Consider the following 6,000-nt stretch of genomic DNA (forward strand, 5'->3'; position numbering starts at 1 on the left):
ATCATTAAACTATTTATGTCTATGAAACCCATGCATTTCAAGTATTTCAAATGGAAAAGATTGTCTTTTCGAATGTTGAATGTTTTGTTTAAAAAAATGGACTTTTGGTTAAGCCCTGAATATCAATATTCAATAGTTTTTGTGGACACCATGCACACAAAATTGAAAAATTTGGAATATTTTTCGTTCAGTATAAATTTTTTCAAATGGAAAACGTCAAATATTTAGAAAAATATGCAAGATGGATAAACATTGTTGAATATAGAATATATCGGGAACTCCATGTAGATTCTGAATCTGTAATAAAATGTTGAGTGTCCCATTAGGAATAACAAAGTTCGAGCCTAGTTCGGGTATAATCGGAAGTGTTCAGAACTTGAAACTATTTTCACTAACTTGTGCTTACTGTCATTCCCATTCTACTAAATTTTCATAACATTCCTAAAATTTTTGATGTTCCCGGAGAGTCACCCTATATGCATAATTTATAACTATTTCCGTCTGCGCAGACGTCTTATGAAAACCATCGTCATATGACCGATAGTTTGGAAAGCAAGTTTTTACTGGAAAAAATTTTTTCAAAAATACACCATTAGGTACTTAGCTTATCATTTTTGAAGAGAGTTATGAAAAATGTAAGAATTGCCGGAAGCTAATATTAATAGACCAGGACCGATAATTTTAATAACAGTAGGATGGAACCCATTAGAAAACGAGGAGAATATGATAAAAATGAAAGAAAAAATAAATTACGGGCGATCTGAGTTCGGAAAGTGTGAGGGGGGAGTTTTTGAGGGTAAAAAATGGTTCATCTTGATTTCCGGCAAAACTGCAAGTCCTATGGAAAAAGATTGAAGAGTGAAGTTGTAGGTATTAAAAAGATCTACAACTTTTGTATTCACAATTTTTTCACATAACCTCAAGATTTATGTGAAAAATTTAAATAACCAAGTTTTCGGTTTTTTATTTTTTTCAAAATAAATTTTTTTCTACGAAATTTGGTGAAAACTTACTTTTCCATGCCCCAAATACACTGTAATTTATTTTATTTGGAATATTCATTTTTTCACCTTATTTTGACTTGATATCAAAAAAGCACCTTAATTTTCAAACAAAATTTATCGCGTCTAAATATCAGATTTTTCAAAAAGTCGGTGTGCTTTATGTTCGTTGATATCTCTACTTTCTGATGGTGTAAAAAAACATACATTACTACAGTAAATATTCTCAGAAAATGCAAAAAAAAGAAACGAATTCGAATATCTGTCAGTTTGTTACCCAAACAAGTTTGAAGCTGATAATATGCTCTGTAAAAATGTTGTTCTGCTGCTCCCTCTGTGGGTGGGAGGTTTGCCAAAATAAAAATTCATATAATTTTTGCCAACTGATATTTTTGAAATTTTAATTGTTTCAGTGTTTTGTTTTCATTTTTACATTTATAAATAGATTTGATTAATCGTAATCCATTTTTTATATCTTTTTCACTTGCATTGGTCAAATTTGACAAATTTTTAGCGTCTGATAATGAATTTACGATACTTTTCTTTTGTTTTCCGGCAAATCCAGATGTTGTATTGCAACCGGAAAAACAATGCAGAAATGCAACAATATTTCTGAAGGATTCATGTTCAAAACTTTTAGACGTGAAAAATAGATTCTTTTCATTTTCAGAACCTGGTTTGAGAAAATGAATGTAATGATTATTTGAATTTAATTGATTTAAAAGGACCAACAACAATGACAGTTTTATTAGTATCTCTGGCAATTAGCATCTTCTTCTTCTTCTACTTGTTTACAGGAAAACATGTGTGACTGTAATCTTTTTATTAAAGTTTTTATTATTTTGTCCTGTTTTTCCCGTTAGATACAAATTTTTCTTGCAAAAATGGTATTTTTGTATGATATTTGAGAATCAAACTTTGGAATATTATCTGAGGTTTATCTTCCACTATACGTTCTTCTCTTTTAGTTGAAGTAGCTGCTGGTACTGTTGTGACAGTAACTGATGTTTTAATTTCGGGGTATCTATCAAAAACAATATAGCTGTTGTTTTTCTACATGGCGCAAATTTCATAGTTCTGCCAAATTATTTTGTGAAGTAAAAATCCATTTTCTGTAAAAAGTGGCAGTGGAAAAGGTGCAAGCTCGTATTGTAAATAAGTTTTCATATCTTTTTTACTGTTGATCGTTCACTCAATTCCCGTAGGTCCCTCAGATATATAAATTATTTCAAAACAGTAACAAATAGGCATCTACAGATATTATTGAAAAGAGATTCTACAACCTTCTCAAAATAATATAGATGTCTTATTAAATATTAACTTTATTAACTCATTTGTTTGTTGATTATATATAATCAACAAACAATATAGTATAGTAGTATATTTCGATTTGCAATCATTTAGTTTTTCGAAGTAACATGGAATCTCACGTTTTTTGGTTAATTGAAGAGTTAATTTTGATAAATAGCTCAAAATTGTAAATAGTGATTGAAAAAAGTTTTTTTCAATTTTTTGATTTTCTAATACCATTTTACTATAGTAATGTATATTTTTTACACCATCAGAAAGTAGAGATTTCAGCGAACAAAACGGATACCGACCTTTTGAAAAAAGTTGATATTTTGACATGAGAATTTTTGTTTGAAAATAAGGGTGCTTTTTTGATATTAGCTCAAAATACGGAGAAAAAAATCAATATTTCAAATCAAATAAATTACAGTGAATTTGGGACATAAGATATTGAGTTTTCACCAAAATTTCATAGAATTTTTTTTTTAAAAGATGGAAATAAAAAAACAAAAACTTGGTTATTTGAAATTTTCGCATAAATATTGGGGCTATGTGTGAGAATTGTGAATACAAAAGTTGTAGATCTTTTTATTACCTACAACTATGCCATTCAACATGTTTTCATTTGACTTGTAGTTTTGTCGGAAATGAGGATGAATCATTTTTTACCCTTAAAAACTCATCCCCTCCCACTTCCCGAACTCAGATCGCCGGTAATTCATTTTTCCTTCAATTTTTATCATATTCCCCTCCTTTTCCAATGGGTTTCATCCTACTGTTATTTTTTTTTGACTTCTCACCATTTTTGAAGGCTTCAGCCCTGGTCTATAAAGAATACTGTCGGATGTTTTAAAAATCGATCAGCAACTTTGATATAACAAATTTAAGTATCATCAGTGCGTTATAACGAAATTTCATCAAGTATTGGCCAATTCCATCATATTATAACTATGGCAAATTTTATAATCAAAACTTTATAAAACATCTGTCGAAAAAATTAGAAATGATATCACTGATATATAAAAGAGAACGAGGGCGACTAGTAGATATAATTGTTTTTTATTCCGATGAAGAAGGTGAAATTTCTGGTACTCTTTTGAGAGGCAAATTATTGAATACAAATCATTCATGAATAACACACATTGTTTGGAGAATAGTATACTGGTTTTACGAAGTAACTCCCTGGGATGAGTCCTCCAATTTTAATTTTTTCTGATTATGGAAAGTACATACATTTTACAAGTATTGTGTATATTGTTTTCTAATGAGGAACACATCATTAAATCACTTTCAAAATTTCAAAAACAAATTCCAGGGAGAAGAAAATTTTAATAATAAGTATAGTGCGTCTAATATAGATTAGTTTTTGTCTTCTTGAGTAGACACAAGTTCAGAGAACCTTAAAATGTTATTGGATATACTCGTATTGACTTTCCACTAGCAATAAATCAACTACTTCACTCTGTCGTCAAACTCCAATTAATGGTCCAGGAACACGATAAATATGAAGATGTCTAATGTCATTTATACATGATTGAATGGGTAATAAAGACGATGATACGCTCACAGTTTTGTTAACACCTAGTTAATGAACCTATTCTCAAGGCTAAAGTGTATTTATCTGTCAAATTAACGTTATCCCCGTAAAATACGACGTGTCATGAATATTGAAGCCATGATAGCCCTATAAAAATGGATGGATGTAATTATATAAGAGGGTTCACGAGACAATAACAACTTTTATTTAAGATTATGATGGGTGCACCATATCATCTTGTACTATAGATAAGTCGATATACAATCAGCATTTAACGGTCTTACATGATTCTGAAATATTTCATCATATTTGAGAGCAACTATTGAAGATAAATGAAAGTGAACTGTAGGATAGCTTACCTTTTTTGAATGGAAACCTGTGAATCTCTTCTAATCTATTTTCACCTGGACAAACAGGAAATAACAAAAGATGGTGAAAGGGAGGTTAGGAAATAGATATCGAAATTGACCTTCCCGTTTTTTTCTTGTTCAGACCGGACGAATTTATAATTCATACTGACGGTCGACCTTGTAGAGGGCCGCGCATGAGCCTCTTCATTTATCTATAAAGGTGAAAAGAATATATATATTATAATTCTGATGAGTCGACCTACAGATAGGCAACACCTCTTGCAGTGATTTTACAACTATGTATTTGTTTTCAATAAAACCACCAAAACAACATACCGCGCGAAGTTGAGTTTTCAATTTAAAGTTATACAAATATACTTGCTTCATTGAGAAAAATAAAAAAATATTTTATATAGAATATATTTTGCATTTTAAACAAATTCAAATATGAAAATAAGTCCCGAAATATTGTTATACCCGAAACTTTGTAATGAATTGGAATGTAGGATTTGTATCATTATCTCAACGAGAAAACCTTGGAAATGATAATTGTTCATATATGATTTATTGATCTTTTAGAAGTATAAAACGATAAAAATGAGTTCACGAACGATATACATATAGATATAATTATAAAATGGACATTGACAGTTGGGGTTAGCAAATATTGCACTTGGTAACTTAAATAAAGAAATGATTGATTTCACCAAAAAATAGAAGGCCGTAGACTTTTGAGGTTGGAGTAGACATTGTAGTGTTTTAATTTAAAGAAGGTGTTGCTTGAGCGACCGCTGAATTTGTCTTGGTTGTCGATACGAAACAAAGTGGTATAATAAAAGGGGTATAGATAATAATTTAATGTATTGTATGACTCAACATAACGAAACAAAAGAAGTTATTATAATTGCAAATGATTTAAAATATGAAGAGGAAAGAGATATCATGGTAAATAAGAGGAAGCCGACAGAATGAAACACGACGTTTCGACAAAGTATCACGTGTCATCTTCTGGCGATTTCTGTTGAGTGTTCGGAAGTCGACCAACCTTACTAGATCAGCTCCCTACTATATAGTTAAAGGGATGTTTGTTACGTGTTCAAAATCAGACTGTCTTTACACGATCTGCTTCCTACTATATAGTTTGTTGGTTTTTATTTGAGTTCTTCTTTTACTTGATTGACCTCATCTTACCGTAAAGGTTTGAAATGTTGAATCTAAGGTTTCCACGGATAGGAATATGCTGAACTGACAAAGAATGTGTCATCTTCTGGCGATATAATATGTTGAGTGTTCGGAAGTCGACCGACTTTACCTGATCAGCTCCCTACTATATAGGTAAAGTTTTCCAACACTTGCATGAATCCAATACTTCTCGGAGGTGCAGACAAAAAGCGACTTATGCTACCTCAAGAGCGGAATATCTCATGAATTTTCTTCTGAATCAAATTCTTGAACATCAGAAGCAGAAATTGCATCAGAAGAGGAAACAATCTCTTCCTGAACGGGCCAGCAAACGCTCATTCTCAAACAATGATTCACCGAAACCAGCAGCCAAAAAGCCCTGCCTAGTTGAATCCAATAAGTATATCGTCAGATATAGCTGATGTACAGATGTTTTTATATCCCGATATCAACAAATCAACTAGACTCTCTTCAGTATTGCGTTATAGTTGACGTAGAGGATATTTCAAAAGATGGTCCATAGATGCAATTTCAGAGCTGCAAATTCAGCTTTGGATGGCTACATGTTGAATAGGAGAATCATGAGAGCGTCTCCTGGCTCATGGGTGTAATTAGAATTCCGCAACCATGCAGTCATGAA

General features: G+C 31.4%; 1 protein-coding gene across 1 annotated transcript in view; it reads right to left on the bottom strand.

The window, feature by feature from the left end:
• Positions 1 to 4,369, bottom strand: part of LOC111502730 (protein TRC8 homolog) — a 54,366-nt gene extending 49,997 nt beyond the window's left edge. The window contains exon 1 of the transcript XR_012465049.1: positions 4,188 to 4,369. The gene's annotated coding sequence lies outside the window, so the exon portion shown is untranslated. The remainder of the gene's footprint in view (positions 1 to 4,187) is intronic.
• Positions 4,370 to 6,000: the final 1,631 nt, after the last annotated feature.

Source organism: Leptinotarsa decemlineata, unplaced genomic scaffold (genome assembly GCF_025532065.1).
Source record: "Leptinotarsa decemlineata unplaced genomic scaffold, Ldec_3_MD MMD2_tig00000218_RagTag_RagTag, whole genome shotgun sequence".
Classification (NCBI taxonomy): Eukaryota; Metazoa; Arthropoda; class Insecta; order Coleoptera; family Chrysomelidae; genus Leptinotarsa; species Leptinotarsa decemlineata.